Source organism: Lolium perenne, chromosome 3 (genome assembly GCF_019359855.2).
Source record: "Lolium perenne isolate Kyuss_39 chromosome 3, Kyuss_2.0, whole genome shotgun sequence".
NCBI classification, from domain to species: Eukaryota; Viridiplantae; Streptophyta; class Magnoliopsida; order Poales; family Poaceae; genus Lolium; species Lolium perenne.
Genome location: NC_067246.2, coordinates 218,497,953 through 218,510,947, shown reverse-complemented (window position 1 = coordinate 218,510,947; position 12,995 = coordinate 218,497,953).

Here is a 12,995-nt window from a genome sequence, read left to right as displayed (position 1 = left end):
AGATGATTCCCCTCTCCGGCAGGGTGCCGGAGGCGATCTCCTGAATCCCCCGAGATGGGATTGGCGGCGGCGTCGTCTCTGGAAGGTTTTCCGTATCGTGGCTCTCGGTACTGGGGGTTTCGCGACGAAGACCTTAAGTAGGCGGAAGGGCAGGTCAGGAGGCGTCACGGGGGCCCCACACAACAGGGCCGCGCGGGCCCCCCTGGGCTGCGCCGCCCTACTGTGGCGGCGCCCCGTGGACCCACTTCGTGACTCCTTCGGTCTTCTGGAAGCTTCGTGTGAAAATAGGCCCCTGGGCGTTGATTTCGTCCAATTCCGAGAATATTTCCTTACTAAGATTTCTGAAACCAAAAACAGCAGAAACAAGAAGCGGCTCTTCGGCATCTCGTTAATAGGTTAGTGCCGGAAAATGCATAAATATGACATAAAGTATGCATAAAACATGTAGATATCATCAATAATGTGGCATGGAACATAAGAAATTATCGATACGTCGGAGACGTATCAGCCACCCTTGAACGGAGTCGGGGAATTTGACGTCAAAGTAGTCAACGTCGGGACGGACGCATATGACAACACCGCGCACATTGTAGGCGATGTTGCGGGAGCTGTTGCGGTGAAGATAGAAGATGCGCTTCCGCAGGCCCTAATGAGGAAGGATCCCGAGGAAGCACTCACACAAGGTGATGAAAATTGAGATGTGGAGGATGGAGTTAGAGGTCAGCTGATGTAGCTGAATCCCATAGATAAAGAGGAGACCACGGAGGAACCCATGGATGGGGGTGGACAGGCCGAGAATGAGGTGGTCGATGGATGTTACCCGGTATCCGATTCGTGACGTCGGGAAACTCTCGTCGCCAGGAAAGATCAGTGCGTCCTTCTTCTTCAGCAGCTCGTGCTTCTTGAGGGTGCTCTGGTCTTGGTTCGAGATCTTGGATCTCTCCCATCCAGAGATCTCCGTCTCCTTTGCTGGCATGTTGGTTCCTGGAGCGGTGTGCTTGGTGAGCTTTGTGCGCGGTGGAATTAAGGCAAGCGTTGGGGAAAATGGAGATGAGCGGAAGCATGAGGAGCTTGGGGGACATCAATGGCGATTTTGGAGAGAGAAGGGAAAGTTGAGCGGCGCAGCGAAGGGGAGGATTGAGAAAGAAGGAGAAGATTTATACCGAGCAATCGAGTCGTCGCATCGTTGGATAAAAAGGAAATGAATCTGGTGCCCTACACGTGTCATCAGGGGTATAATTGTATTTTTACTACAAAGTTAATGGTGCTACAGCGCGTGTGCCAGGAATTACGGAGGACATGTGTCCCCCACTTGTGCAACGTGTCAACGACGCAGAGTTTTGGACCCACATGTCAGGGAAGTGACAGGACTCGCGCCTTTCCAATGTGGAGGTCGTGGCCATCGTCAGCATTGACGTCGCCACGGTTCTCTTTCAAAATAGCGACAGGAAAATATTGATGATCCAAATAAAAGAATTTCGGGAGCCTTTGATCAAATACATGTATTTGTTCAAATGCTCGGGGGCTACTCTTATCAAAAGTTTTTTTTTCGCTTTCGATAAGAGGATAATGTGAAAACCAAGTATATGGAGTTGATTCAGAGAAGACAAAAAGTTGAGCCTACATCCAAGTATAAATACTCGACTATAGCCTCGGGGGCTACTCCCATCAGGAGCGCTGGTCGCGCACCGGATAAAAAGGAAAAAGATGAGAAGCTGACAATATAACAACAAGAAAACAAAAAGGTGAGCCTACAACCAAGTGCAAGCACTTGGCTGTATCCTCGGGGGCTACTCCCATCGGAAACGCTGGTCGCGTACCCGATGAAATATAAGGAGTCAAAATAAGCATATTCGAGTTAAAACATAAATCTTCATATACTCCCATCGGGAAGTCAAGATAACAAGTCATCATATGACTCGAGTAAATATGCCATTCCAGCAGCCAAAAAAGGCACTCGACAATATATTCTCAGAGTGCGTCCATCGCGAATAAATCTCAGAATGCCTAAATGCCGTAATACTTTACGAAGGTAAGACCCCGGGATCCGTCCTGCGTGGCATGGTATCGCACATGAATGTGCTCTACTACTTTTTTCTGTATCAACATATGCGAAGAAAAATCCTAACGGACGCGTTAGGTACCCGATAAAATATGACTGGAGTTCGGCATATGGTAAGACCTTAAGCGGCACATGTCGAATTACGCCAGTATACTGGGGACTTGACCTGGAAGTAGGTTGTTGCGGGATTGCCACAATAGCAGTTAACTGGTACCTGATCCGTTAGATGAACCAGCCATATTTACCATTATCCCTGTGCAATATATGACTGTTTTATGAAAATTATTTAGTGACTCGAAGAAATTATGTGTTAATTGTAATGATGAAGATTTTACTCGATTCTACGATTCAAGCAAAATTTCGAGGGCTACTGACATAGGCATACCCAATGGGCCTGCCGAAGGTTTACTGAATGCCCATGACTCAAAAAATATAAAACCCGGAAGCCCAATAATGTGTCGATATGGAAGATAGAGATATATTAGGAATAAAGACTTGTAACTATACGGGACGAACTCAAATAGTATCCCGCTGTTTGTAACTTGTACATCATGAAACCCTCGGCTCCGCCTCCTATATAAGGGGTAGTCGAGGGAGATAGAAAGCATCGATTTCATTGTCAACATAACCCTAGTTTTCTAGCAGTCGAGCACCTTTTCGGCTGAAACCTTCGAGATCTACTTGCCCTCTACTTTCCATGAAACCCTAGTCTATAACATGTAGGCATTGACAAGTCGATACCTTGTCACTAATATAAAAACTAAACTCACACATATAAAAAGTAGAAGCTTGCACATAAATATCCTCAAACAAAGTTGTCGCAGCCGTCGAGGAGGAGGAGCTTGATTGAAGCGTTTCGATGACCTGCATGCAATCGGATTGGATGATAATGCGAGCACAGCCAAGCTCGTTTGCGAGGGCCAAACCTCAACTAACAACATTTGTTTCAAGAGAATGTGCGTCAATAGCATATTCCATTGGGTCGCTGCACGCTGCAATAAATCTCCCTCTATCATCTTGAATTACAGCTCCAATTCCGCCTCTAAAGTTTTCTGGATTTTAACTTGCATCTACATAAATTAGAACATAGCGAAACTTCCCTAAATGTAGTGCACCATCTTAATAGAAAGGGCCAAAAGCTTTAAATCAAAGTCAAGGGGGCAATTTAAAATATCTTCTAATATTTACGGCAAACAAAGTTCTAAACATATAGTATTATTGCAAATTCTGAAGGAGTTACGCCCTAGAGGTAATAATAATTGTTTCCGTCTCTATCGCAAAGCTTAAGGTTTATATTATTTTTAGAAAGTCAAAGTATGTTAAATTTGACTAGTATGTTTTTTTTATCAAAATTCATTAACATGCAAAATACGAATTAATATCATTAAATATATTTTCGTATTGTATCAGTAAAATATTATATTTGTTGATAGATTGTTCTAAAAGTTTGGTCAAACTTTACTTGTTTTGACTTTTTTTTTAAAAAAGCCTTAAGCTTTGGTATGGAGGTAGTATTATTTAAACTCCAAGTTCATGATTAGAGGTTATTCCTTTTATGCCATAGCTTTAGGATGAAGGCATCGTATGACACAACACTAGGAGGTCGAACTCCGCAGCCTCGGGAGGAATTCCATGCATTTGCAAAAAGAAGGGGGGAGGGGGTCGAAAGGTGATGGGATGAGTTACCGTGCTAGAAAGAAGTTTGACTATAAATTTGGTCAACAAAATGTGAGATATATGTCATAAAAGTTATACTATCAACTTCAAATTCAACAGAAGTTTTCAATAGTTTATTATTCCAATAGTTTATTTATATATATATGGAGTATGTTTTATTGACTAAATTAATAGTTAATTTTTTCGAAATACGTAACATACTAATAGCTCCATAAACCGGTAGTATACTAGGACGCCAACCTTCATTTGTTTTTGGAAAATGATTCTCTTCCCCCGGGGGACGGAACGCCCCGCGACCTCCTGTTCGCGCGCGTGACGCGTGTCCAAGGGGACCCACCTTATCTCCACCACTTCCTTCCTTCTTCCTCTCTCCCGCACACGTTTTTGGCCCCAGTTTAACGCCATTAATTCCCCCGGCGAGTTCCCCAGCCAGCCACCGCGCTCCGCCGCCCCGGCGAGTTCCCCAGCCAGCCACCGCGCTCCGCCGCCCCGGCGAGTTCCCCAGCCAGCCACCGCGCTCCGCCGCCGTGCCGAGCCACGCGCCCGTATCCCCTCCACCCGACCGCCGCCGAGGACCCTCAGCCACCGCGTCCTCGTGCCTAGCGACGCCGCATGCCCTGATCCAGCCGCCGTGGCCCCATAAGCTACCGCCGCCACGCGGCAAGGTTCGTCTCCGGCTGCTGCGACCGCTCCTCCATGATCCGGCTCCGCGCCGTTGACTTCCAAGCCGGCGCCGCCTCTTGCTCCGCCGCCGGCGTGACGTCCTGGACCTCCCATGGACCCGGTCGTGGCCTCCTCCTCCCAAGGCCGAGGTAGTCGACGGCACGTCGCCATCGTCCGTGCTGGCCTACGGCTGCCGCCTTCCTCATCGGCCATATGGATGCGACCCCAAGCGGTCATAGCTGCAAAAGGGTGGCGATTTTGCTACCGTCCGCATCTGAAGATGCTACTATAGGTTGGCGATGATGCTGCATTGTTCGATGGCGTGGGGGTGCTGCAAACGACACACGGCGATGCTACCAACCGTGGTCGGGGTTGCTTCCAATGGTGTTATGTGCTGCTACCTACGGGATTGTGTTTTGGGGATTTTGTGGCCATATGTTTCGTGGATTTGCAACATAGGAATTATTTTTTTGCTACTTTTTTTTTGCGATGTTGCTACAATTGTAAAATATTATTGCTACGAGGTCTCCAGCGAGGTCTTCAATGAGTCTCCGGCGAGGTCTCCGGTGAGTTCCCCGGCGAGTTCCCCATCAATGTATCCAACAATAATCATTTTTGCTACAATAGCACACTTTTTTTGCTACGATCTTTCCGGCGAGGTCTCCGGCGAGATTCCGGTGAGCTCAGACGTTTTCTTTTATTTCATGAGCGAATCGTTTTTTGCTACATGAAGTTGCTGCCGGGGTGTTTATTTTGCTGTCGGAGGTGTTTTTTTGCTACATACAAATCTGACCGTCCATGATGTTGATCCGACGGTTGGGGACCCGGGGGCTGGGGAATCAAATCCCCCGGGGGACGCCCAGCACTGTCCTTTGTTTTTCGCGAGTGCCGACTTTCACTTCTTAATTATCAATGCGCCAGAATGAGTAATTAACCAACTTAGTACGTACCATAATTAACCAGGCAATACGATACTCCAGTTTTGTGATATTTAATACTCTTTTTTTTTTGCGGGGAAATCACATCATGCAAGTTTATTGACCACTATGAATGCACCTGGAAAACATTTCTCCAGCCGACTGCTTTGACTATTGAGGTGTGCTACAGACAAGAATCCAAATGGCACAAGTTTCTCAGAGAGTGACCTAGAGTCCTAGAGACTACTCATGCCCTTAACTTTCTACCAAACTTATGGGCGATAAGTAATGTTTCACCCGCCTTTTAAGCTGAAGAAAAATGTTATACGATCTCACGGCTTGTCTATTTCACTTTGCGTGTTTCCATACAATAACTTTTCATTTCTTGCGATTCAGACGCTTATTTTATGTTTTGACTCGCCATGAACTTCCGAAAAGTATTGACAATTCGACGGGTTATGGGATCAAGTATTCAAGCGGTTTAAGAACTAAACTATGGTCCGATGGTTAGGAGAACGGAGATACCTCCAACTTATCAGAGTTTGAACTCTAGGTTTATCACTTAGTGTCTTATAAAAGAAGAACAATTTTTAGTGGGAGGAAACTGTTCTCTCCTCAACAAGGAAATCCTCGCTGAAACCCAAATCAGAAACCAGGCAAAACCATAAGCCAATACGTACGCAGGACAAAAACCTACTCCCTTCGTTTACAATTACTCCGCTTTCTAGGTTCCGCCAAAGTCAAACTTTACAAAGTTTGATTACAAATACAGATAAAATATTAATATCTAAAATATTAATATGCTATTATTACAGAGTGGAAGTTTATTCCTGGATGTGCGACCGCAGAAGATGCTGAAGCGCCGGCATGTTTAGAGGGTCTGAAACATGTGATCACTCTTAATGGACAATCTTCTGTTTTGGAGTCAGATTGGCTCCGGGCTGTTCAAGTTCTCACAAGTGGTTCTATGGACAAATCCAATAGTTGGTGCACGTATAGTGAGTGTAGAGAGCTTCTGAAGGTGTATAACAACATTAGTGTATCCAAAGTGGATCGAGTGTGTAATTCAGTAGCTCATAGTTTAGTACAATTAGGCAAGAGTGGCACCTCGGGTTGCCTTGCTGGATCTGCTCCGCCGTGTGTGATGGAGAGTATTCATAAGGATTGCAATACGACTCTGTCTACCTGAAGCAACACGTTTCTAACGCACGTTTTTCCTCATCAGGGTACCTAAGGGGATTGGGAGGTTTTTAATGAGGCGGCGTGCTTGCTTAATATATTGTGCTCCATTGTTTCAAAAAAATAGCACCATTAGAATTTTCTTGAATTTATTTCATATTATATAAATATGCAATTATAGATGTTATTTTTTTGCTATGTCTTTGGTCAACCTTTAAGTTTTTGACTTTGACTAAAGCAAAAAAACGCAGGGTGAAATAAAAACGGAGGGGGTAGCATAGTGTAGGGTACTACATATTTAGCATTTCCGATCCTAAGATGGACACACATATTACATTATTACTAGTTGAGTGCCCGTGCGTTACCACGGATCCCCAATTTTTTCCACCACACATTTAAACCCTATGATGCATGTTAAAATTCATGTTTATACAATAGTAAAGTTTAATTTGAAAGACCAGCTAGAGCGCTTTCCCTATCATAGTCGTCCATTTCAACCACATTGTGACGAATGTGAGCGACGGTAGCTTATCAGTACCTTAAGAGATTTTAGTATTATATTTATCTCATATTAAGTCAATCCAAGGCTTATGCGAATCTCAACGGCCCTGACCGGTGTAGATTTCGTAAGTATATATTTTCCCGGGAGCCAAAGCGTATCTCTTTCCTTCTTTCTTTTTTTCTTTCTTTTTCTTATTTTTTCTTAGCACCTCCCTATGCCCATGTGATACTCTCCATATAAACTGGCAGACCTACCACTTTAACCTGATTTTCCTAGCCATATCTTTGCCAGCTACAATCATACATATCACAATTTTTTTTTAGTTCTTCTCATCACACATTGAACCAAAGATATTTTAAGAGAACACATTTAGCCGAAAATTTATTCTTAACTTGGTTGCACCTACCAATTTCTCATGGGAAATTACAACTACAACATACTGCAGATTATTTTTTTACTAACTCAACACAATGCAACTCTCATAATTTCAATGATATCTGTAGGTGTTCTTCGGATGACTCGTAAGACCGAAATTTGAGAAACAGAGCTTTTTCGTGTTGTTTCTTTGGAGAATGCAGATTGTGTTTATGTGCTAGCAGTCCTGGCAAACAAAATAGAACCTACACATGTTGACTGAATCTTCTTTTCGCCATCTATGACTTGGTGCAGAGAGCCACCATCCACAATATCTCATTAATCATCAACGAATGTGATACATCAAGATGAAATTGGTAACATTTTATTATTGAAACATTAAACTAAAAACAACTTCTAAATACATTTTTTATACATGGAACTTCAACGCATGGACTTTCAGTTTTAATCTTGAATGAAATTGTCTGTCAGCATGTCGACTTGATGCATTTACCTCCGATATAAACCAAATGTGTTCAGTATGTAATGTATCTACCTACACACTAAGACCCAGTAAGTACAAATCAAAATGTGTTCTACTCAGACATAGTCCTGTCGGGTTGACCTGTATAAATCATGATCCTGAATGTACCAAGTTTCATTTTGGCCAGCCAAAATAATTCTACCTAATGGTAAACAATCAAAGTAGAATGCTAAAAATGTCCAATTATAGTTTCTACTGGTTGTCCCAATTCCAAGTGAGCACTACTCTTTGGCAAACTAACTACAATAGCCTGAATTCTTGTTTTATTTTGAAGAGACTAAGCATCACAAACAACTTAATTTATTTTCAATACAGGACCTCCCCAAAAATATTTATTATTTTGATTGAATGGTCCTAAGGTTGATCGTTAAATGCATGCATAATTAAGGGTTTGCCATGATTCAATTTCTTACCTTTCTTTGGGTCAGATGGCTACCATATAACAAAAACATCACATAAAAGTTCAGAAGTGAACATCTGCAATCCTGGCATAAGGCCAAATTCAGTACAAGTCACCACAAAAAAATGGATTAAACTTACACATGTTTCAACAAGCCAACCATATGACTGCAATTTACAAGTGAAAAATCATATGAGTTCACATGACAATCACATAAAAAATTGATTCACAAACGAAAGTAGAAATTCATTTTCCAGCAGTGTTTCAACACACACTGCAAAATCCTACAAACTATCGGAGACACTTGCGGTATTCTTTTTTTTCGCTCTTATGCTGCTACTCTAGCTAGTACTATTTTTTCTCATCAAACATCCAAGCATACCCACCTCGAAAACTTGGTGGTTCATTTCTGAGATGATCATTACTCACGGCATTTGTAGCTCCATCAGTCATTGTGTTCGTTAAGTCTTTGAATGGGGAACATCCCAAAACTTTTTGCCAAGAATTTTAACTCATCGAGTCAATCTATAACCAACCAACTTAAAATATATATGAACCCTATGTAATATCTTGATATGTAAAATAGAAGGTTCACAATTGCGTGAGTTCGAAAAGGAATTGGAAATGGCCAAGTAGCATGTAAAATTGCAATTGTGAGAAATGCAGATGTAGGAAAAATAACGGTATGTTGAGACAATCTATAAAAAAACAGATTATTTTCAGCTTCTAGTTGCACAATTTACATGTGCTAGAGCCTGAAAGATTTACAACCTGATGCAACTCTTTTTCCATACCACTTCTCAATTCATGTTCATAGTAAAAAGTAAGAACTCATCGATACCCTAGCTTCTTTGCATTTTCATACAGAAAGTGCACAAAAATTAGTCAAACAAAAAACCGTTCAAGAACTGGAACCAATACATGTTGTACCACTGCACTATTTGGATATAGACAAGTAAAGAAGTGGAATTGATCGAAAAATGAGTAAATTGCCACCATGAACACAACAATGCAATAGGGGAAGTAATATAGGTAGTAAGATTGATGAAAAAGCAAGTCTAGCTTGACCATCAGGTAGCAGCGTTAGGGTACCATCTAAAAAAAAGCAGCGTCAAGGTACCCCTGTCCAAGCTGGTCAAGGGGTCGGGGTGCAGGCAGCCACCGATCGTCCTCTCTGAACCACCAAGCTCGGAACAGCCGTCAACGCACGCTAGTGACACATCTCTTCCTGAGTTACTATTCCTCCCCTTGTCGGCGACTGGCGGCGCTGACACCCGATCGCATCGCATGACCAAGAGCCACACCCAGAAATCCCTCGCCGTCCTGTGCCAGGATACTCCCGGATGGCCGGACCCTGTCCCCTCACCACCGCATGCCCTATCATCACAAGAGCCCCGACCACCGTGCCCCGCTCGCCTCTGGCTCCACACCTCCGTACATCTCAGACGGGTACCGCTGCCTCGACCGGGACAGCCACCACAAGATCCTCCGATCCCAAGCGATCGGTTATAACATGCCCCGCGCACGTGTACGCGACCTCATACGCCGCGCCAGTACGTGAACGTCTCAAGGCCACTTGGGGGTTTGGGATGAGCATGCAGCGACAGCCGAGGGGCACCGGTCCGAACTGCTGGCGCATTTCTCCATTCACCTGTGATGAGAGAGAGAGAAAGAGAGAGATGTGGGAGGCACCAAGCATGTACAGGAAACGAAAACTTTCACGGGAGTGATGCAAGGAGGTAGATATACATCACGTCCTGATTTTTGGGGAGATAACATTCGTTTCCATCTTGATAGTTTCCTTTTTTCGGAAATAACCTTCCTTAATGGATAAGGAGTGAATCACGTCTTGATTGTTAATTGGAAAGACCGGATCATGTCTGGATTCTTTTGTTGCACGGACGGTAGAAAAGACATTGAGTATATTGGATGGACAAGATGCTCCGAATGACGACCACCAAAGTGCGTTGAGTGTCAAACGACCAACTCCCATTTAATAGTAAAGATTATGAGGCCGCCGACCTTTTTAAAAATAAATTGGCAGTGCATCAGCAGGAGTAATTAAACCAGCCTATAGGAGCACTTTACGACCTGTGCGCACCATAAAATCAACCAGGCATGGATCATTCTTGTCGTACGTTCACTGCACTCACACCCCTGGTAGAACGTATGTATAGCTACGTTACGTACAGGCCTACCAGGTCCATGCGCTCTGTCCCACACGCCCGTTCTCGTGACGAACGTGATCGGAGAGCGAGACTTGATCACACAGCACAAAAGAATACTCCCATGACGACGAGACTCGGGCCGAGTGAGGTGACGGTTGCAACACATGGATGGAGTCATGGACGGACCGACCGAGGACGCGTACGTGCGTGCGTCACCCATTGCAGAAAGGACTGACTGACCGAGCCAGAGCCAGAGCCAGAGCCAGACCGAACCTTCCCTTCAGCGCAATGTCAGCGGCGCGTCGATCATCCATCCGGATTGCTGACGCGACGCGACGCGCGCGCGGAGAAAAGTAATCCGAGACCCATACGTCCATATCGAGCTAGCTCCGACGCGACGCATGCGAGCTAGCTACGGTGGAAATTTATGTAAACGACTAGACTAGCTAGTGTACGAGTAAGTTTTTATATATGTGCCACGATGATTGGTGGCGCGCGTCAATAGCTCGGGCGGGGAGCTTCTTCTTCTTCTAGGCGTGTCGTGTACCGTGAAACTTGCGGCTGGTCTCTCGCGACGTGAAACACGCGCGCACATTCTCGCATCTCCAGCACATAGACTCGTTTCAGACAACAGAAATACGTGGTGGATCCCGGGTACTCCGGAACCCGTTTCAATGTGCGGGCCAGAAATACGAATTTTCAGACCTTCAAAAATTTGCATGTATGTATATATGTGTGTGCCATTTTATACCATACAGTAAATTTTGTAACTTAGAAGTGATAACTTACTGTTGGGATAAGTTTAATTAATCGGGTTCCGCGGTAGCCAGGTCCCAAAAAATCGCTTATCCAGACAATAATATGTTATATTTGTTTCCTTTGGATTGGCCCCTAGATAGAAAATAGGAATAGTCCTTTGGATCGCTTTATCCTAATGTCTTTTGGTCGAGAGGTTCTGCAAGATGGAATTAGTCGTCGTAGAGCTGGACATGGTTGGCTTCCCGATTACAATTCAACTTGGCCTTTCGTCCATTCACCGAGTGCTTAAAACCCGTGAGCTGCCTCTCGTTGTAGTTATGGATGGGGGTTTGTCACTGCCGTAAAAACATCGGTATCACCGGGACTTGTCGTCCAACTATGTATCAATGAAAATGGTTGTCAGAAAAACTCGACTCGAGTTACTATCTATATATGTGCAAAATAAAGGACGACGGTCATATAAATGGTCACTAGATCATTGTCGATGCCGACACAAAATAGAGGTTGAGCTCGTGCCTCAAATTCAACATGGCAATTGGTCGAACATTACCTGGCGATGTTGTTCGTAGACGCGTCAGGGCCTACAAGACGCGAAGTGGAGTTGTCTTGGGCAGGTTCGAGAAAACAACTGTAAAAGCATATGCGTACAAACAACCGTCCGCGGGAACTGCTACATGTTCCGAGTTCCTCCGACATGGCACGTGCATACAAACAAAGTTGGCAAGAGAACTGCCCTTCATCAAGCAGCGGCCGAAACGGGTGACACCATACAAGGGTGAGGAGCGGTGCAAGCGACTACGAGGAGGGAGAGGATGATTCATGAGTGAAGTGATTTGTAGGCCACCTCGCAGAGGGACCTAAGTAGGACAAGAGGGGAACAAGCGCGGATGCAAACGCTATCCATGCGACCACTTATGCAATCCAAATTTAGGCTAGCAATGGATCCTCGTAGGACCGATTCACGTCGCTCGGTCCGTCCAAATCACACCGTTGGGCCATTCCCAATATTCTAGCTGACACGTTCGGACGTCATCCGAACGTGTGAGCTTGAATTCGGTGAATGGCCGAAAGGCGTAGCAGTACATGGTCGGAAGTTTCCTGGCACCCACATAGTTTTGACATGGTCCATACTGTGCAGCGGGCATGGTCACTTTGCGCTCCCGGCTTTGCATGCCCAAGTGTGTCAAAGTAATTAGCACACGCGGCCTTGAGCTCCTATAGAAAAACGGGGCCAGTGCGACTAACTAAACGTGGCCACTAGCCAAAAAATATAAGTCTAGGTAACAACGGCTTCATAATCCATTGCCCATGTACGGAGTACTTCGATAGACCGATGGATAGAAAAATGAGATCGGCTTAATCAAATGCGTCGTGATTGCTACACGGGGAATCTAACGAACAATCATCATCCGGTTGCTGGGAAGTCCCTTGCATCCACACGCACGCTTGCTGGCTGCATCTTTCTTCGATCTCTCCATGATCGATCGGTTAACGGCCGGCCGGCTCCGATGACACTGACCATGCAAAGCGTATGCGAGCCTCTCATGATCGATCGACCTGGTCCATGTCGTGCACACGCACACACGCACACACGGCACCGGCCGCTTCGTCGCCCGTCAGCGATCGGTCACGCCATGAACTGCGCAGTACATCATGTGCTTCTCGTTGCGCCCTGCCTGACCAAGCAATAATAGCCATACTCTAATACAGTATGTACGGAGTACTGTACTATCGATGAACTGATCACATATGATGATGATTACACGATGG